The sequence below is a fragment of the Podarcis raffonei genome, chromosome 11 (genome assembly GCF_027172205.1).
Source record: "Podarcis raffonei isolate rPodRaf1 chromosome 11, rPodRaf1.pri, whole genome shotgun sequence".
NCBI classification, from domain to species: Eukaryota; Metazoa; Chordata; class Lepidosauria; order Squamata; family Lacertidae; genus Podarcis; species Podarcis raffonei.
Genome location: NC_070612.1, coordinates 28,530,333 through 28,552,545, shown reverse-complemented (window position 1 = coordinate 28,552,545; position 22,213 = coordinate 28,530,333). Strand labels below are relative to the sequence as shown.

Genomic DNA, 22,213 nt, shown 5'->3' with positions numbered 1-22,213 from the left:
AGTAAAATAATAGCTTTCAGGGGGAAAAGCATGCATCCTGTGTTTTTAGATGATGAATGCACATGTTATAGCAAGGACTATCTCAGGGTACTGCAGACCTACATATTTTTGGTGGTAAGATTGCTTTAAAAGTGCACTCATTATATTTCATTCATACATGTACTTTTTAGGGCTGAGTTCAGGGAGGGAAGTTCTGGAATTTGGAAGTATTTGTCTGAATCCAGCACTGATTGGCTGATGCCTGTGACTGACTGACTGACTGATTTTATTTATATGCCGCTTTTCCACAACTGGCTGTGCCCAAAGTGACACAGACCAGACATTCAAAACTTCAAAATACAGAGCATTGGAAATACAAATATGCGTATCTTCAACAGCTGGGATACCTCAGCCGGTAGAGCACGAGACTCTTAATTTCAGGTGTGTGTGTGTTTGTGTGTCTGAGCCCTATGTTGGGCAAAATATTTCAACACTGCAGGGGGTTGGACTAGATGACCCTCAAGGTCCCTTTCAACTCTAAAATTCTATGGTTCTATGATTCTCAGAAGTTAGTCCCTGGGACTTACTCTTAGTTAAGTATGTTTTGGATCGCAGCGTAATTAACGAAATATTGTAGCCCCAGTATTTATGCAAATATCCTGCCAAAGCTCAATTCAGTATTTTTTTCTTTTTTACAAAAAGCTTTTTAATATAATACCTAGAGCTGTTTAAATGAATGTGGGTAAGTGAGAAGGGGTGAGCCTTAAATGTCCTCCTATGTGCCCTATTGTATGGTAGAAATACTTCAAGTTCTGCTGCTCTTAAACATATATTAACTCTCACACAATTCTGAATAGCAGAGCAAAGTGACTGCTGCTGTCTCTTTAAGACCTTTGATCATTAGCCTTGCAATGACACCTAACTAACTAGAATCACTGCTTGAAAATTCACTCATGAATCATGACTTCAGCTAGACTCCAAGACCTTAGGTCTCCTTTGACCTTAAACACTTTCCTCAATGCCATTAAATAAATTAAATGTTTAAATTACTTATATTAGCTTTAATTATATAATTATAGAGTCAATGAGAAATAAATCTGGAAAGGAGAGACTTTAATTTAAAGAACTAGCTTTAACTTTGAAGTGGATGAATGCTCTAGTAGAAAGAGTTGAAACAGCAGCTTGCTGATTTTTAGATTGGGTAGCAGACAAAGCTTACTTGAAATACCGTAACACATGATGACCATGTAAATCAGACTGCTGTCCAATTTGGTTTGTAGTAATCTCATTATTTGTAGAGAAGAGCCCAGGATGGTCTGACAGCTTTCCTGCTATATGGTAGTTGTGTTAAAAGTCAAGATGCTTCTCTGGGCTGGAAGCGGAAGCTGAGGGAGACTGGTGAGAGCGCCTGCTTGCTCACCTTGGAGGAAACATCCCACTGCCTGCTGGCCTGGGTTGGAGCGGGCGTGAAGATGCCAGTGGCAGTGATGGCAGCGGCGAGTGGCGCCCTCGGCTACCAGAAGCTGCTGGAGCAGTGCCAGACTCAGGAGCTGGAGGCCCCTGGAGGAATAGCAACACCACCTGTTTATCCTAGCTTGATACTTTTTACATAATGACATGAACAATGCACAGTATTTGTGGGAAAGTTGAAATGCCTAACCATGGGCCACCTTGAAAGCCTCTGATATGGCACATACAATGTAAAGAACACAGAGACATATAACAACTAAATATAATGACTATCAAGTATGTATCCTGCCTTCCCCAAGCTGGTGACCTCTAGATAATATTGGACCACAACTGCCACCATCCCAGATTATTGGCTATGGTAACTGGGGCTGATAGAAGTTGTAATCCAGTGGTGTCCAAACTTTTTTCAAAGACGGCCAGAATGGCCAACCAAACTTGTTGAGCTTTTTTTAGGATTGGAGGAGTTGTTGAGTTTTTTTTAGGATTTTACCCCAGAAAATAAACTGCCACGGGGCACAGGGGCCCGATTAAACCAACCAGTAGGCCGGATTGTGAATTGCCTGTTGTAATCGAACAACATCTGGGGGGCACTAGGTTGGGAAGGAATTATAATCAAAGATGGGCAAAAGAATGTGACAACATATTTTTATTTAATTCATTCTCAGCCTGCCAGGCAATTCACTATGAAATTTAATTTAGATATGAAATTGAGTTGCTATATGTACTCATAGCTGAACTGGAATATTACTGGGGAAGTTGATTTGATAAATGAGGATTTTTAAAACTGCATGTTTAAAATTTGTATGAAAATAATAGGGTATTTTCCCCTGGAACAGTAGGTGCATATGTAATGCCCTATATAACTGCATTGCCTTACATGCCTCACCTCCAAATCACCTGCTTTTATAATTGTAGAGATAAGCATACAATTAGCATTTGTGTGTGTGGGGGGGGGGGTTGTGGCAGGAAGGCCAAGTCATTTAATTTCTCCTGTATTACTGAAACCATTTGCAGGCTCTTGGATGAAGGGTCAAGAACACAACAGCCAAAGATAGTGATGTAAAAGTGTTAATAGTTCATTCAAAATCCATAAAGAAACAAAAGGCACTATAAAGAGTTGAAATCAGGTCCAGACCATCTCATTGCAGGGCAGCCCAAACTTCAGGTTCAGACCATCTCATCATAGGGTAGCCCAGAATCAGTTTCATCCAGATTTTTAATGAACAGTTGATTTTGGTTGGTGTGCAAGTTCAACTTCACTGCCATTTAAATATTAATAACAATGTTGGCAGTTTTTTCACCAGCCTCAAAGAGCATTCCCTGAATGCATAGTTTAGCATTAATCTACCCAGGAGGATGCCACCAAAAGCAGCATCCCTGTGGCAAGTTCATCACTCACACTTCAGTTGTAACATATGGCAAGTCATAGTACACAGATTACCTCTGTCACTCTAAGAGTTTTCAGGCCACCACTACACATTCCTGGTGACAGCTGTGTGGAGATTCTCTATGTGATTGTGGCCGTTCATGTGGTAGCAACTTTGGAATGTTACAGCTGGAGAGCTTTTCATAGATACGCTCTTCTCATTTTGTGCCCAAGTAATTTAAAATAAAGTGCCTGTTACAGTTATTTTTCCATGTAAAATTTAGTAATCTTTTGTTAGAATGTTGAACAGGTCACACTGACATTTCAAATGTTACTTGTATAAGTGGGACTATGAAAAAATATATATCCAGTGTCCTCTTTCCGAAAATATAGCATGCGCCTTAGGAAAGCACACACTAAATGCAGCATGCACTAAATGCAAACTAAGTGGCATAGGTCAATGGGAGAAGACAAAATAGTGGAGGAGTAAAGGAATTAGACCAAACAAGGATATTTAATGTACCGTATTCCCTCCAGAATAGCCTGCAATGTTAGAGAGGTTCATTGTGTGAGTTAAAGTCACTCTAGGGCAGTTCTAACTTGCATGACTAATATTTACTTAGCTGATCACCAAAGGTCTCACTGATCTTGGCAGCATTACAAGGCTTGTATTTTCCACACAGATGAACTGTTCTTGAACAATTTCTCCAATGAATTAGGCACAAATGTGCTTTACTTCAGCATCAGACATGCATGGCCATTCATTCTGCCAACCTTATTTCTCAAACAAATATGCTTATTCTGGCAAATACAGGCAAAGTTTGCTTTTGTCTTTTTCTCCAGTAATTTCCTTAGGCAACGAACAAAAACATAAATATGTCATATTGTGATGGTTCCAAGAGTTAATGCAAACAAATAGCACTTTTGCTAAAAGTGCATTATTATGCAGTGAAGAACTGAAATGTAAATAATACATAATATATAAATATTTCAAATGAACATAGCAGAAACATAACTATAGAACAGAAAGCGGAGGTGTCTCTTTGAATTCAAGCTGTGGGAGTTTGCCTCACTTTCTCTTCCTGAAATTCATTTCTCACCTACACCCTCCATTCAATTCATATGGCAATGTAACTATTTGTATTAATGTTGTATTGTGCAATAAAATCTGTCTTCACAACTGCCAAAAGGCACATTTGGTCACCTTGTGGGAGATAATCAAACAGTCCACATTATGATTAATACAATGAGAAATATAATACAGAAATGTTGGGTGCTCTTGGTAGCAGAAGGAGGAATTCCATAAAAATAGAAATAAGAATAAGAAATAGTTCTAGAGTCAGAATATTTTTCTGCTCAATGATAATGCCTTAGATTCAGACTTTGCTTCCTTAGGCAGGAGTACCCTCTAAGTAGAGTTCAGCTTGGGGAACACTCCTCCCAACAGAGGGGAGGAAGGCATCTTTTATTCATTCCCCACACTAAATCCTCTGGGGCATTGTGTGAGCTGGATGTTGGAGGAGGAAGGGAGAATAGGCAAGAGTTGCCTCCCTTCCCACAGTAGGACCCCTCTGCTTGATCAAAAGCTTTCCATGGATGGAAAAAGCCTTTCTGTTCATGGAAGGTGAAGTCTGGATCCAACCTAGAGTTTTTCTTCTGCCATGTTTATAAATGCTGCACCTCAATCATACTCCCTTAGCATTTTTCTAAACTAAAAAGCCCCAAACGTTGTAACCTTTCTTCATAGGGGAGTTGCTCTAACCTCTTAATCTTTTTTGCTGTCCTTTTCTGAACCCTCTCCAGCTCTATTGTAATGTATTCCCATAGTTATTTAAAATTACCTCCCTCAGTCTTTTCTCAGTCTAAATTTCTCATTCAGTTTTCCCTTCCTTATTTATGGATCTGCCTAAGTTCTCCTGTCTACACCAGAAAACAGTCTAATGGCTAGTTTGTATGTTTCCTTTAAGAAGAAATCTGTTGTGACTATCCACTCTACTGGAACTCTGGAGCAGATGGTGGAATCCACAGTCACCCAGGGCATACAGAAAGAAGCCTGTCAGAGTTAGGTCTTTTTCTGCATGCCCAGAGTCCTTCTTTGAACTTCCCAATTTTGGCACCAGTAAGTATCAGTTTGGTGCTGGATGTGGGCCTAGGAGATCTTGGATTAAATCCCAGATTTTGTATTTCAGCCTCAGAAGCTATCTCTAAAAATATGAACAGTAGGATTCTATGAACAGACAGAGATTGAGGCATTTTTCTAACAGACAAATGCTTCATAATGTATTAAAGAATGACACCAAATAATAGCAGTACCAATGCCAAGTTGATGGGCTGAATATCTATGTCCCAAAATAGGCCTTGCCAAAGGGTCTGTGTGGAAAATTAAGAATAGTCAAGAAAGGTCAAGCTACCACCCTAATGTCCAAGAGAAGTCTTTTACAGGCATTAGCCTGTATCTGTAAAACTGCCGACTAGCCTGCAGCATCTCTGGTTCCTTTCATAAAGAGGATGTTCTGCAAAGACAGGGAGGAGTTTTATAAACTACAAAATGGTTGGTTGCTCACCAGATTACTTTTTTCTTCCCTCATCTCCTCTGTTTGCCTTTGAAATGTACAATAAAGTGTTTGATTTATAGAACATCCACGAGAGAATGGGACAGTTAATCTAAGTGGTCAGCAAAGACAGAGCAGGAATAAAGATGTTAAACTAAAGGAAAGAACATGTAGATTTCCTTACACCAGGAAACTTTAACGGTTAGGAAATGTATAAAGAATGGAGAAACAAGCTTTCAAAGGGCAGGAAACTTGAGAAGTGGCCGTGTTTTGGGATCAATTCCAAAGACTGTTTGCCTGGGTGCAGTCAACACAAGTTCATATTTTCAGTGGATTTGCATGTCAGAATGGCTGTATAAATAGTTCAACCTATTCCAGACAACTCTTTATTCAACCCTCTTTTTGAGGTTTTTACATGACAGAGTATTTAGCAATTTGGAACATTCACAAAATTCATTTCAGTACATGCAAATACGCAAAAAACTTTGGGTGTTTACTTTTCCATAGTAGTACATAACTCATAAAGTTCTTTCACAAAATCCGATATCTCTAAATCTACAGAAGGGAGATGATCAACCAATTCAAGACCAATAATAATAAGATACACTACAAAGCTGAATGAGTTCATTTGGGTACCTTTGGCAAAGAACTTGTTCATTACTGTCACTAATGTATGTTGGAAGACATCTGATATGAAGTTCATAATTGAAATGTTATGAACACTTCAACATATGGATCTTTCACATCCACTTAATTGCCAGTTTAGTAATAATTTTATGTAATGAGGAATTATTAATAATACGTGAAAAACTAAATTGACGTAATCACCAAAAAACCATAATATGACACTTGCAGTATAAAGGATGTTATAATTCCAGGTGTTTTATGCTTTCCTCCCCATAAAAATGTATGCCTGCATAACATTAAAATTCTTACATAGAATTGTTAGCTACTAATTCTCTTAATCCATAACAGAGAGAGAGAGAGAGAGAGAGAGAGAGAGATTTGTTCAGTGTCAAAGTATTTTCTTTGTATGTAGTTATGCTTCAGAATATGAATAATATTATCACCTTGGAAGGGTGAGGAACACTGGCGGAGGAAGAGGAGTGCGGGGGGAGTGCACCACCCCCGGCAGCGCGATCCCGGTGTGGTGCCATTGCGGCTCCCCCCCTCCCGTGCTGGGTACCATGCCCCCGCAGGCGGCATGCCCCACCCCCTGGCAGCGTGCCAGCCCCACCCCCACCTGCTCTCCGCCCCCCAGTGCCAGAGCATGAAGCTCTGCCACTGGTGAGGCGGTGAAAGTTAGGGAAGATGTGAGATCAGAAGAAGCTTGACTTGGCAGGTAGATTGTCGTGCAGTGCAGTGCAGAGCATATGGGGAACTTACAGGAAGTCTGAACTTCTGAATATAGACAGGCTTTTTAATGGCATTATAAAAGCATTTCAATATACCAGAAATCCTATTTGAACTCAATTTCTGCAGCCAGTTTCTCTGAATATTGTAAAATGGAGTACCATCTCTTATAGTAAGAAATACACATTATTTTCCTCAACTGACGGGTGGGGGTGTGAAGAATCCCATGTTTTAGGAAGGGACTATTAAGATGTGACCTTGGATCTCTAGTACACAAATCTAGTACACAAATCCAATGATTGACCATTGGTATCAATCTGATGTTTAATATTGTACTTGGACCTTGTATTGTTATATTAAAGAGTATGTACCTTTTGGGATTTCTAACTTCGGGTGCACTATGGAATCATATTGCATGTTGTGTGGGGAATGGTTGTGTGTGCCCCCATTATCATGAGTTCATTGGGTTGTAGTCAACTAATCTTTACTCAGAGTAGTTCCATTAAAATTAATAGACCAAAGTTAGTCATGGCCATTTGTTTCAGTGAGTCTACTCTGAGTAAAAGGTAGCTGAATGCAACTCTAAGTGTCTTCCATTTGTGGATGCCATGTGAGTGTTGTCACTGGTACAACCTCTGACTCATAGGCTTTGGCAGTGTGTTTAAGGATGCTTGAGGAATGTCTGCCATTTCCCTACCATTTTGGAATTTTCCTAGTTACATTCCCTGCCCCCTGGCTGTGCTGGTATAGGATATGGTAACTCTTCCATTTATGTATCTCTACCCCCAGTGTAATTAGGGTATGAGCTTGTTATGATTAGGCAGGGCCACCTTAAGACATTTTGCTGTCTGACAAGATGGACAAGATGGCACCCACCCCCCAGGCACATACAGAAGCCAACTGGACTGGTAGTTTAATCTTACTCCAGTACTGCTGAAAGGACACTGTCTTCCACTATAGTTGAGGACAGCAGGCTGTTGTAGGGGCCACCTGACACAGCTCTGGCCACTCCCTGCATCTCAGCATCTGCTGCCCAAGGCAGCTACCTCACTCTGCCTCATTGTAGGCCTGGAGCTGTGATTAGATAACACAATCAGTAAAAGGAAGTAACAGCAGAAGACATTAAAATGTAAAAAAGAACCAAAAACAAAAACAAAAAACCACCTTACCGAAGGCCCTCTAACTGTTTGCCTACTTAGAAAGTCTCCGATGTTTTGGCATTATCATTGATTTTTGTAGACATCTGCTCATTTGTTTTCAAGTGGTGTTAGAGCAGCAGAGAGTGCTGCTGACCAGTTTGAGGCCAAGCCCCATCTGAGCTGCTTAATGTGACTAGCTATCTCATTGTCAACTCACAAGGCACATGGCCGTTTTGTGCCTTCATACCATGACAACTCTTCTTCTTTGTCTAAGGCTTTTGAGCTTTCAAAAGTGCTCACTCTCATGGATCAAAGTTTAAGAGCTGTTCCACAGGTGTGTTCTATGGTGCATTACCTTGCTAGGCTTTGTGGTTAGGTGAAAAACAAAGGTTTTTTTCTTTGTAAGATTGCTGCCTGTGAAGGAGAGTGTTTGTTTAGTGGGGTGAAGAGATATGGGATTAAGCCACTATCTTTCCTATTGACAAGCCACCCACCCACCACACTTTAGCTTTAGGAAGGTGGCTGCTTCACATTCCTTCACCATTCCCTAGGGATGATGAGGGATATCTTCTAAAATTTGAGCAGTCTATTTAATGGCTGGCTCACATGTTCAAAGTGACTTCCATGTGATGCAGCCTGAACCTAATTAATGATCATGTGCCCATGATGACATTGGTTACTGGAGAACATGTGAATTGACACAATCATGAATTCAGTTGCAGTTATTAAGCAGATATATCTACAATTGTGGCAACACTTTTTGAAACCAGTATACTTGTGGGAATCACTGCCAGCTCACTGCAGTTGTAGTGATGGACAGTACACCCCTAGAGGCAGTTGGGGTTCACATCATGGAGTCAGTTTTGACAGCATGGATGAGGATAAAGAAATACATCCATAGTTCCTATATGAGGCCATTAATACCAGGCTGTCAATCTGAAATTCTAACCCATTTAAAATGTCTGCACTGTAAACTAAACAGTTCTAAGGTTCATGTTTAGCTTTACACTGCTGCAGTTAAAGCAGTATCACAGCAAGTAGAAGGGAGCTCTCTAGCTCCATTTGCACTTGACAGAGAGAACAGTATTGTGTCAGTACAATAATCTTGAGACTCCTCCAGTGATGAGGGGCCTCCATTGTGTCCTCAGCTGTATTGAGCCATGGACTGTGGAGTGATATGTACTTTTGTTGTTGGAAGCAAAAGTCATGCTGCCAGGGTGGGATTTTGGGGTGGAAATTCAGGGCACCTCTCAGCAGAGAGAGCAGAAGGGTCTGCAAGTGCAGCAGGGCTGGCTTCCCACATTTAGAAGTTGGTGAACTAACACACAACACATTCTAAAATGTTTCATTAACCCAGTAAGTCTAAAGTCTTAGATTACCAAACTAGGCAGCTCAAAGGATGAGTCATGTGTTTCTCAGTGCTAAAATCTCAGTACCCTGTTTGCCACTTTTTCAGCATAGATGTTCTTTTGGATACAACTGTAGGAATTTACTATACATTAATACTTGTTTATCTTTTGCAGTAATTGTATAGAATGCCTTTGTGCTACAGATCTGGTGTTTGCTTTAACCAGTTTAATATACAAATGGAAATTGAGAATGAATATTAAAGGATCTGATGTCATATTTTTGTATTATTTTAAAAATGTGAAAAATAAAACACTGAATATGCTCTTTCAGAAGGTCTTTAGCACCATAACTTATTTTTGTCTGAAACATGCTAAACAGCAAGAATAATATTAGGGGAAAACATTTATTTTATGTGTGATGGCTGGCAAGAGAGAAATTCATTTATCTTCATTTTTGTATTTTAAAATCCACATAATTTAGTTCACACTGGAGCACTAAGCTGAATGTTAATAATTTTTCTTTGTCTTCTGCATTAAATTATAGACAGAATGCATCCCCCGCCCAATTATTCTCTTGTTTTTAATTCTAAGCCAAACTGTGGCAATTCAGGTACACAGAATCCTTTCCAGCATATGATGTAATACCAGTCTTGCTTTGCAGATAAGTAATATTTTTCATGGAGAAGTGTTCCCTGAGGCTAAGATGTCCACTGAAAGCCCAAACTAGTAAAGTGTCTAGAACTGAGGTTCTCAAACTGTGTTCCATGGATCACTAGTCACCTGTGAGCTGTATTCAGGTGATCTATGGAAAGGTTGTACAACTGCTAAGAATATCTGTACTTGATTAATTTCTCTCTCTCATAATGGAGACTTCACATAACTTTGCTTAAAAAGGAGTATATTCATTGCATTAGAAAGGCGAGGTTGTGAGTTATGAGTTAAATACAGTACAGTGGTACCTCGGGTTACATATGCTTCAGGTTACAGACTCCACTAACCCAGAAATAGTGCTTCAGGTTAAGAACTTTGCTTCAGGATGAGAACAGAAATTGTGCTCCGGCGGCGCGGCAGCAGCGGGAGGCCCCATTAGCTAAAGTGGTGCTTCAGGTTAAGAACAATTTCAGGTTAACAAAGGACCTCCAGAACGAATTAAGTACTTAACCTGAGGTACCACTGTAGTGCTTTGAATTGCAGAAGGAAAAAAAGGATAGTGGTCTGCTGAGACTAACAGTTTCAAGTGGTCCATTAAAAAAATGGTTTGAGGAACACTGGACTAGAGAATCTATTTGAATGTGAGAAACCGAGGTACAAATCCTGGCTGAGTTCTGAAGTTCACAGGATCTTACAGAGCTGTGGAGAAGCTATACAGACTAGACTGGGGTAGACTCTAAGAGAGAGGGGCATGGATTCTAGTTTCTCCTAGTTGAGATTCTAGTTTCTCCTAGTTGGCTCTACAAATTTAGGTGCAATGAAAGTGACCCTAATCTGAAATAGGCATTGAATGAGACCCATTATTGTTTTGATTTATTTCACTTTTGGAGAATTTGCTTTTCTTAAAAAAATGTAGCCATTGGCCTTTGAATAAAAATACTTGGCAATATTTCTTTGCAGTTCTCTTGTCAGGATGCATTTAAAGGTATCCTGCATGTTTTAGACCTTACAGCTATAACTTTCACTGTTTGTCTAACTTGGAATGAAAAAGCCTCTGTGACTAGGAAAGTGTCACAACTGCAGTAAAATAACTACATGCATCAGTTAGAAATTCAGAATAGATATAAAGTGTGTATATTGTGTGTTTGGAATTCTGGTTTTCAGATTTTGCTTTTGATATCTATTTATAAACCCCATCTACTGCTATTTGTACAATGACTGTTCCTGCTTAGAATTATATAAAGTACTGTGCATTAATCAAAAGGAAATAATGGCTGAACTAACTCAAAAACAAAATGTAGTGGAAATCTATAAAAATTGTACAAGTGTTTACTTCAACAACAATGAAGGGGTGTAGCTCGGTGGTAGAGCATGTGCTTAACATATAAAAGGTCCTGGGTAAGTCTGGGAAAGACTCCTTCCTGAAACCCTGGAGAACTACTGCCTGTCTGTTCACCTTTGAATTGGTATGTCAGCTTCCCATGTTCCTAATGATGAAGCTGTTGAATAGAAGTGATTCTATTAAGATATTTTTGGAGCAAAATATTACTTCTACACACAGCACAAACATGTTCCTTGCAGACATGCTTGATTCAAAGTAAATGAATCAATACCTGAATATTTACATTAAGTTTTAAAAATAATGATGGTGACTGCATGTGTTTTCATGGAAAGATACCATATTTGGCACATTGCAAAGAAACAGCATACACAAAGTTATTATGTGAAAAAATAGCATACACGACGGGCTTACAGATCATTTTTGAATGTCTCAGAGGAAGTTTGCTTTAATTTCCCACAAAATAAGGACAGGCAGATGAATGGACAGAAGAATTAATGTCTATAAGTATGGTGACAAATACATTTAACACTTAGAGATACACAGTGATGTAATTGTAAGTCTCAGAGCTATCAAAAGATAAATACATTTTCCAAGATAGCATGAGCACTGAGAAGTGAACTGGTACATATTTTAATATAATTCCATAGTGGTAGCCTGACCATGTTAATCTGCTGCAACAAAAGCATACACAAAAAAATGAGTCCCATGGCACATGAGCCCTCAAGATGATTTACACCAGCATGTCATGGTTAGGTGAACATGGAGGAAGTTTTGGAGATGTTGGACTTTGTGATACCTATAATGAGTCAAATGTTTACGCACTGAATATAAGGGAAGTGGTTTTTTTATTATAATCCTTAAAACTACAGCATGAGCGAGTATACATGAGAGTATGCAGTTATTCTGAGGTGATAAAAAATAAAATTAAGCAAGCACACTCTTGTTACTCTTTACCTAATTCAGAGAATCAGTTAAGAGAATAAACTCTTGCTTTTTAGTTCTCTTTTAACAAAATGATTTAGTCACAGCTTCATATGCGTCCAACTATGTTTTGAATCTTTCAGTTCTTCACTTCATGATAATAAAAATAAAAATAATAAATAATAATTTTATTGTTTGTAGAATAAAGCATCAAACATTAAAAACTTCCCGATACAGAGCTGCCTTCAGATGTCTTCTAAAAGTTATGTAGTTTTTTATCCCCATAACATCTGAAGGAAGGGCATTCCTCAGGGAGGGTTCCCTATAACTTCGCTTCTCACACTGAGGGAACCAGCAGAACACCCTCAGAGGAGGACCTCAGTGTCCAGCTTGAATGATGGGGTGGTGATGCTCCTTCAGGTATACTGGGTTGAGGCCGTTTAGGGCTTTAAAGGTCAGCACCAACACTTTGAATTGTGATTGGAAACATATTGGGAGCCAGTGAAGATTCTTTAGGACCAGTGTTATATAGTCCTGGTGGCCATTCCCAGTCACTAGTCAGCTGCCGCATTCTGGATTAGTTGTAGTTTCTGAGTCACCTTCAAAGGGAGCCTCACATAGAGCGTGTTGTAGTAGTCCAAGCAGTAGATAACCAGAGCATGTACCACTTTGGCGGGACAGTCCATGGGCAGGTAGCATCTCAGCTGGTGTACCAGATGGAGCTTGTAGACAGCTGCCTTGGACACAGAACTGACCTTTGCCTCCATGGACAGCTGTGTGACTCCTAGGCTGCATACCTGGTCCTTCAGGGGCACAGTTAACCCATTCAGGACCAGGGAATCCCCCACCCCTGCCCACCCCCTGTCCCCCCGAAACAGTACTTCTGTCTTGTCAGGATTCAACCTCAGTCCATCCCCCAGCGATCTCCAGACACTCACACAGGACATTCACTGCCTTCACTGATTCCGATTTAAAAGAGAGGTAGAGTTAGGTATCTGACAATATCAGACAATTCATAGTAAAAGTAGGCATAGTAGTGAGTGGTCAAGCTACCAAACAAGCTTGAAGCAAATATTAAAAACCAAAAATCTTTTGGTAGATCTTGATACAGCAAAGGATAACCACAAAACAGTATGTGGAGGTTACAGGTACGCAAATGGAAAGATTTTGACAATACTAGAATTCAGAAAGATGTGAAGGCATTTGTCTACTATTTAAAGCTTGATCTATCCAAAAGGTTTTGTGTTTAAGTTCAAGTGTTTTCACAAATGCAGTTACAAGCTGGAACGTGTGCAGAGGAGGACAACCAAGGTGATTAAGTGTCTGGAAACTAAGCCTGATGAGGAACGCTTGAAGGAGCTGGGTATGTTTAGCCTGGAAAAGAGGAGACAGAGGAGATACAATAGCCATCTTCAAGTATCTTAAGGACTGTCACATGGAAGAGGGAACATACTTGTTTTCTCTTGCTCTAGAGGGTAGGACTCAAACCAGTGGCTTCAAGTTACAAGAAAGGAGATTCTGACTAAACATTCGGAAAAAACTTTCTGACAGTAAGAGCTGTTTGGCAGTGGAACAGACTCCCTTGAGAAGTGGTGGACTCTCCTTCCTTGGAGGTTTTAAAGCAGATGTTGGAAGGCCATGGATGTTTTAGCTGAGATTCCTGCATTGCAGGGGGTTGGACTAGGTTACCGTTGGGTCCCTTCCAACTCCAAGATTCTATGATTCTATGAATTGACTTACTATCTGCTGAATAGAAAGGTGAAATTGCATGGATTGAGCAGTAGCTACTCAGAAAATGTTCTGTTCCACAAAAAGCCGTAACCTGAAAACTCCCAGTGATAAAACCAAAGGCAATGTTTCAGTACTTAGACCATTTTACAAGGTGTCCAGAAAGTGTAGCAGGCTAATATATGAGAACTTGTTTGAGAAGAATCTTGTCCTATCCTTTGTTTCATACCATCTTGGTCATATCACATGGTATTCTGGCAAATCTACTTCACTTTAAGTTGCCCGGATGTTTTAAGCGTAACTGATAACTTCATGAAAAAATCTTTGATGATATGTTTTTCATGATTCTTACTCATTGGGTGCCTTAGAACATTCACCATCACTCAGACTACCTCACAGGATTGCTGTGAGGATAAAATGGGGGTGAGTATGCTTCCTTGAGTTCCTTGGATGAAGAGTGAGGAAATGATAATGTTGGTGTTGTTGACTAATTTGTAAGATATTCCTTCAGTGTTTAATGAGCTGGTAGGCACAATTTTTGGTACGAGGCTAAGATTGCGATAAAGTCGACCTTTGGGAGCTTTGATACAGATAATAAAGAATATGGAGTAATGCTGCTAAGCCAGGGGTGCACAACTGCGGCCCTCCAGATGTTGTTGGACTACACCTCCCATCATCCCTGATCACTGACTATGCTGGCTGGGGCTGCTGGGAGTTGTGGTACAGAAACATGGAGGGCTGCAGTTTTTGTACCCCTGTGCTAAGCGCTCAACCCATTAAATATCAGCAGAAAAGCACAACTCAGTATCAAAAGTTTCTCTCTGATTTTGAGAATAAACAAGTAGTTCAGAAATGCTCCTTAGATGCCATGTAGAAGGGTGAAGGTCTGTAATCTGTAGGCATGGATATTTCTCTTTACATAGCTTTGCAGACTCTTATGACAATACTGTGTGAGAGATTTCAGTGGCAATCAAAATGTGTAAGATGCGAGTGACTATTAAAATTATTTCATAAGGAGGATGTTACTTACTGTGCAGCATCTTGTCAAAGGCTATCACAAAAGTATCTACGGTAAATGGAAGAACTTGATCAGTAGATGTCAAACATACCTGCTTCCAGCTGTTCAGGCCTTGGTTTCATTTTCATTTCCTAAGACAATCTTGCCACCAGTCCATAAATGTGCTGCACCAGCATTACATAAGAGCAAAATACAAGGCTGTTATAATGAAGCTTTCTCTGGTTTACAGGAAGAGTCTTCTTATCTTCATTGGCTATGACTAACACTAAGAAGAAAATGTAAATACCAAATCTGGGTGATAGTTCCTATAGTTGGTGGGAATATGTGAGAGGGCTTTTAAAGCTGTGACGCCAACTCTGTGGAACTCCCTAGCCTAGGAGATCTGAACCAGCCCCTTTTTGATAGTATGTTATGGCCAGATGAATATGTTTATTGTTAAATATTTTCTTCAGCTGTTTCTCTTCCTCGTTATGTTTTTAGTAGCTAAATGCTGCTTTTGCTGTATTTCAGTGGTTTTAAATTTGCTTTGTAAGCTATCTTCAGTTCAGTTCTGTTTTTGAAACAGGTATGATATTAATGCAGTCTGATCACATCTTATGTGCATTTAACTTGTACAATTTAAATTACGTAGCTAGTTGAAATCAAAAGGTGAGGGTGTGTGACCTAACTAAGTCTGGCAGGACAGTTTACTCTATGGTCTTAATCCCTTCATGCATTAATTAAGAGTTAAACGTATTGGTTATATGAGGCGGGAAATATCCCACAGAAATTGGCCAGGTTAGTTTGAGCTTTGAGCAGAAAAAATATAAGTTATTTAAATTGGCTCCAGTGAGTAGTCTGGAAGTACCTGCTGTTGTAGTATTCCTTATTTTAAGCAGAATTTTAAGCAGAGTTCTATGTAAGATTACTTTGTATGTTTCATGCATGCATTTTGGGCACAGCTTCTCTTCACCAGATGAAACAAATGTAATATACTCAGGACTAAGCCACACTGCAATTTCTTAAGTTCTTTAAAGAAGGGTGCAAAATTTATATTTAAATCTGTTCATTTAAATGCATTTGGGGGGGGGGGGACCTGCATGGAATTTTGTGGATAGTGTTTAGTTCAAAGTCGGTTGTGTTTTTGGCTACTGAAACTCTCAGAGAAGAAGTAGTTACCAGATGGTGAAATGAAAACCACTTTTTCCTGTTCACCTGATGGCCTAAAACTGGAAGCAGTCAACCCAATTATAATGATGGGACACATACTTTGCAATGAAGTTGTTATTCCTTTCTCATTCATGGGTGTCTGTGTTTAATGAACCTGACAATCATGACAAAATTGACAAATGAGTGTTGTGGATGGGGCAGGGGGATTCAGGTGGCAGAGGAGGTGGTGGTAAGGTGAGGCTCAAATTGTTGGAGAAAGTATGTGCTGAAAAATAGGTCTTACAGTTGCACGTAAAGGAGGAGAGAAATTGTGTGATTGCAAGTTGTGTAGAGTTGCATGTGGAAAAAGAAAAAGAGTGCTGTTTCTAACCCACAATAAAGGAAAAAGTAATCCAAATCACCCTTGCTAATGCCAGGGTAGTAGTCAACCTGAAATTGGTAGATTCTTGGAACTGTACATAATCTGCATGCTCTATTTAGCTGCAGAGCGCATTGTTCAGTAGTAAAGAATCCTGATTGTTCCAAATAAGTCTCATGTTGAAGAAGCTACCTTTTTTTCTTGGTGGGTTTCATCATTTGTGTATGTTATTTCTGCAGTACGACTTGCCAGAGGACTTATTTATTATATTATAATTGTTTATATCCCACTTTAAAAATAAATCAAGGATGCACAAAGCAGCTTACAAATTTTAAAGGTATTTACAACAATGAATAAAACACACAAATGTGAAATCACAATGAAACAAAAACAGATGGTATAAAAGCTAGCAGCTTAATGAAAGTGAAGCAATAGTATTTTGCTTTAATTCAGCAAGCTCAGCTTACAGATCTTGCCTTAATTGCTGGTAGCGTCGTTCAGAAAATATCAGATAAACTAAATTGAGGATTAGAATGCATCAAAGATTAAAGTCTAGAGCTCAGATTTAAGTACCAGCTGGAAGGGAGAACAGCCTTAAAATTGGTGCCTCCCACGCAAAGTACAAGAGCTGGCAGATGTGATTAAAGTGCATTAATATACAAACTATTTGAATTTGGGTTTATTAGTTTGTATAGTTTCTGTAGTTTACAGCTTCTAGTTTATTGCCCTGTTGAACAAAGGCAGAAAAGCATGGCAGTTTTATGTGGCATTGTTTAAGTATTCATAAAACAGAAGTAGCCGGCTTTCTCACAAGGGGCTGTTTCCGCCCTGCAGTAGAAAAAGATACTATTTTCCCCAAAATAAATGAGGAAAATCAATTATTCCCCCTTTGCTTGAATCCGCCCACCACATACCCCACATCTCTCATATATACGCTTTACTTACATGATTTAGTTCCAGCTTGTAGTGGTTGTCCTAATATGTAATTGTTTGATTGACATAAGCTATGTAACAATAGATAGCTGTGAAATACATTAAGCGTTTAGGAGTATGTTGTGCCTTCTGTTATAATATAAAATCCATCTATTCTGGTTGATGGGTTTTAACCTCACACAGAATACTTTAAACTCCATTTGGACTTGTGCCTACAATCACCTTAGCAAAGTCTCTTAAGTAACTGCGCACAGCCTAATTAGTATGCATTATCAATTAACAAACTTAATAGCCGGCAGATTGATTAGATCCTCTGTTGCAGGGGCAGAGCTGAAGCGAAACAGAATGAAAAATCATTGCACGCATTCACTGCTGCTTTGTTATTTTCTCAGGTCTCCTTCTCCTCCTCTACATTCCTTTAATTAATGCATACATATGGTTCTGAATATATTGTAAACTAGAGCTTGCTCAAACTCTTAATAAAACTCACTTACAGAAAGTGGGGGGAAATCGCACAATATGTTTTCACCCATGTTTTTCTTTTAAAGTGGAACATTACCCCATCTCTCCACACACCCCATGCTACTCCTGATAAGCTGTGTATAAGTGATGGCTATGGAAATATATAGACAAGTGAAATCTGTTCACATTACTTTATAATCAGAAGTTCCGTCTCAGAACTGTGATGGTTGTTCAGTAGTCACATTGATGGCAATCTGACATCCATTCAGTGGTTTTGGCATCTTAAAGATCATCAGAAAATATGTTGCATCTATTAAACCTTCTCTTAGTTTTGATGAGCTGGAAAAGTATGAAAGAGGGATGGAGGGAAGGAAGGAAATGCCTCATTTTCAAAAGAAGATTATTCTAATATTTAAAAGAGATTATTTTAAAATATTGTTTCCAACCAAGCTGTTCATAAAAAGGCTGTCAGTACTGAGAATTTACATCTTAAGTAACAATTCCACACATAAAACTGGAAGAGTTTTTTGAAAGCTGTATTCAACAACCTCAATTGCCAAGTTACTGTGGGAAGGTTTTCTGTGTGAGCAAAAATGAACAACCTTATGCACTTCATGTGTGCCATGTAGTCATTATTTTCTATTATTATAATTTTATCACTTGAAAACAACAATAATAGCACCATCCATATCTGTAGTATCTAAATTTTTGTTACCATTTATATTTCACTTTTATGGTCAAATCCTGTTACTTTATAGGAATGCTATGCCAGCAGCAGGGGAAACTATCTAACTAGGGATGGAACTTTCAGAAAATCTTGAGCTTATCCACACAGATATATTTTTCTTCTAATTCCCATCACCCTCCTTGATCTCAACAAAAAGCACTTTTCTTTTACTGGTTCATCATTTTTTCTTTTACTTACATGCATCATTATTATATTATAACCATATGCACTCCAGGTTTCCTAAAGTAACCAGCACATAAACAGATTCATTCAGCAATTCACGCAGCTGTATACAAATACTCTTGTATTACTACCTGTAAAATTATGCTGCTGCAAAAGTCCAGTACTGCATGGGCATGAATCTTTTATATGTATTGTATGCATAATATAAGTTGGGCTTAATAAACAATAACATTGACCAATTCATGAGCAGCTCAGATTTAAGTAGCTACTTGATGCAAGAGGCAGCCCAATCTAGACTGATGACAGTGATAAGCCCACCACAGAGATTTGAACTTGGGATTCCTACATTTACAAGGCTAGTCACTGACTCTCACATCCCAGCAGCTTTAGTTTTGGAACTAGGCACATTATCCCATCACTTCCTATTTCCATAGTCTTGACTTGCAAATGGATGTTGTCTATGTAGCCTGGCTTTTAGTGAGTAGAGAGGGGCAGTCTAAGGGAAAATGTTGTTTGCCATTTGGTGGGATACTGGCCATGCTCACTGTTTCTTAAAAAAAGCTTTAGCTTTCTTCTACAAGTTTTTAAACAATGCAAATAAGTAACATTCAAGCAAAAATTAAAAAGGAAGAGATAAAATAGGGAAAGGGACATGGGTTAATGTATTTTGACTATCTAAATTGGAAATACAAATACATTGGACTGCAACTATGATATATAAATCTCCCGAAGCTGACCAGATGTTACTGTATTTATCTTCTTTGCACTTTTGTCAATACATTGCCACTTCAAATAAGGACAAGGACAGCAAACCGTTAATCTATTGTTGTATGGAAGGTAAATTCTCCTTCCAGTGTTGAAGCATAATGCCATGCTCACAGTTGTGCTGTATGCACAACTCACCATGAATTTAGGCAAGCTGTCAAAATAAAAATAAAAAAATGGTGTGCTGGATCTTACCAAGGTTCCATCTAAGTCCAGCATCCTGCTTCCTGCAGTGTTCAAATGGATGTCTCCAGTAAACCTAGAAGCAGGACCTGAAAGCAACAGCTCTACTATATAACTAGGCATGAGGGAGAGACAAAGCACTGTAATAACCAGGGACATTGATACCAAGGGACATTGAAGACCATGATACTTGTAGGATTTACAGTCTCAAAATATCTGCCTAGTTCACATACACACCCCATTCTCCAGTGTCTGTCTCTAAAGCATAAATCTCATGCCAGAAATTCAAACAAAAGGAACTTTAAAAGAAGTTAAAGGACACCTATCAGTCTTTCAGTTCTTCAGACAACGTTCTGCAATCTGGTTCAGGCAGTGCACTAACTAAAAGGTAGATTAACAAAAACAAGATGAAAATGATTTCAATATAGCTAGTGTATCTGTCGTAATTGATAAGGAAAAAAAGCTGCCAGATGTGTCATGCAACTCCAATCTAATGGTATCAAAAGGCATTCACATAGTATCATAATTGACACCACTACAAGTAGAAGAGAATAGTGTTACACTTTCTGATTTATGTTTTTCCACAGACTCAGGCTCACATAACAATTTTTGATGGATAAACTTCTAGTCTGAAGAAGAGTCTACATGTTATGTTTAAAAAAGCACAAAGAAAGAAAAGGTATTTGAGTATTTGAGAGCATGGTACAATAGCTCCAATGTGTAATTTAGGAAATGCAGAAAATGTAATTTTAGTATTAAAATAGAAACAACAACCAATAACTTATTTTTTGTACCCGTTGATCTGACTGGGTTGCACCAGCCACTCTGGCCAGCTTCCAACAGAATATACAAAAACACAACAAGCCTGTCCTGTGAGACATATCACCAGCATGCTTAAGTCTAATTAATGCATGAATGGGTTAATACCATAAAGTAGCTGTCCTGCCAGGCTTAGCAGGGTCACTTGCCCTCAGCTTGGGAGGAAATAGGTAATCATGTCTATTGTTGTATGGAGTCTATAATTGAGAAGCTCAGTGCATGAAGAGGTTTGAGCTGGTTGCGCCTTCTCAATCACGTGGTTCTCACCTGCTGTTCTTGAGTTCCTATATGAATATTGTAGGAACGTTTACCACTTTGTAACTAAGCTAAGTTTTTTAATACCTGTGCAACTTTTGTGACTGATGTATGGAAAAGCATATGAGCCAGACTTTTGAAGAGTTAGTAATTGAGCAGTTTTTTAACTTACCAAACGTGGATTATGCTGGGGTGAGAGGGAACCTTTGTAAGTTACTTTTAAAGGGGGCAATTTTGGAACTTCCTTGGAAGGCATATTTTAAAGGTTTTACGACTTATATTTCTCTACTTTGCTGCATATTTTGTGATTTTTAAATCTTTGCAGGCAGGGGTTCTCTCACCAAAGAGTACTTGCCCCAAACTTGGATCTTTGCAACCAGGAATTTTCCTATATCTACCATAAACAGTTGGATGGATTTTCTAATGTATTTAAGGGGCTATAATAAATTATTTTAAAAGAGGAATTTCAAAACATAGTTATAGTGATTTTAAAAACAGCAATAATTTTAAGTAATAATGTTTCTTGGGAGCAAAGTCATACAGAGGACAGGCAAGAACGTTTTAGGACAAAAGTATTTTTGGCAAACTATGGAAAAGTTGTGTAACGTTTGCAGAGAATGTACCTCCTTAAATTTAAAAAGTGCCATGCACCGTTCACATGCAAACCCATACTGGAATGGTGGAACTATATGTCTTGTGAAGCATGAGCTCATAACCAAAAATAGCGGTGCCCTGCCCATTATGTTTTGCAGATTATCCTTTCTTGTCCTCATGATGTCATGCTATACAGCTCCCCACCTTTGTTCCACATCATAGACTGCCCATGGCAGAGAAACCTAGAGCAGAATCATCTGATTGGCCACTGTGGGTAGCTCATTTGGAAGAGCATGAGACTCTTAATCTCAGTCAAGGTTTGAGCCCCACGCTGGGCAGAATATTCCTGCATTGCAGGTGGTTGGACTAGATGACTCTTTTGATCCCTTTCAACTGTACAATTCTATTATTCTATGATTCTATATATATTTGCACCAACAGAATGTATTATGTATGTATGGGATGAGTTTCTGGCATGAATGTGAGAGGGGATCCATGCTACAGGTTTGTATCAGGCTCTAAATAAATTATGCTTGTGCTTTATCCTTTCATATTTCCTCTGTTCTGAAGCTACTTCTAATTAACTTTACTGAATGACTCTTAATTTAGCACAATATGTGTGTGTGTGTGTGTGTGTGTGTGAGAGAGAGAGAGAGAGAGAGAGATTCTCTTTGCACTCTCTCCATACTGTTTTTTATTTTATAGATTTCTATTATTTATTCGTTTATTAAAACAATTCTCTGTAAGCCTGCTCAGAAGAAAGAGCCCCTGAGTCGTATGGGGCTTACTTCCAGGTACACAAAAACTAAGGAAAAGCCTACTGGATCAGGCCTGTGGTCCATCTAGTCCTGCAGCCTGTTCTCACAAGTGGCCATTGGGAAGCGGGGAAGTAGGACCTGAATGCAATAGCACTCTCC

At 39.0% G+C, this 22,213-nt stretch overlaps 1 long non-coding RNA gene across 1 annotated transcript in view; it reads left to right on the top strand.

The window, feature by feature from the left end:
* The window catches only part of LOC128423660 (uncharacterized), a 47,787-nt gene extending 27,479 nt beyond the window's left edge, over positions 1–20,308 (top strand). The window contains exon 3 of the long non-coding RNA XR_008332813.1: positions 20,216–20,308. This is a non-coding gene — a long non-coding RNA (uncharacterized LOC128423660). The remainder of the gene's footprint in view (positions 1–20,215) is intronic.
* Positions 20,309–22,213: the final 1,905 nt, after the last annotated feature.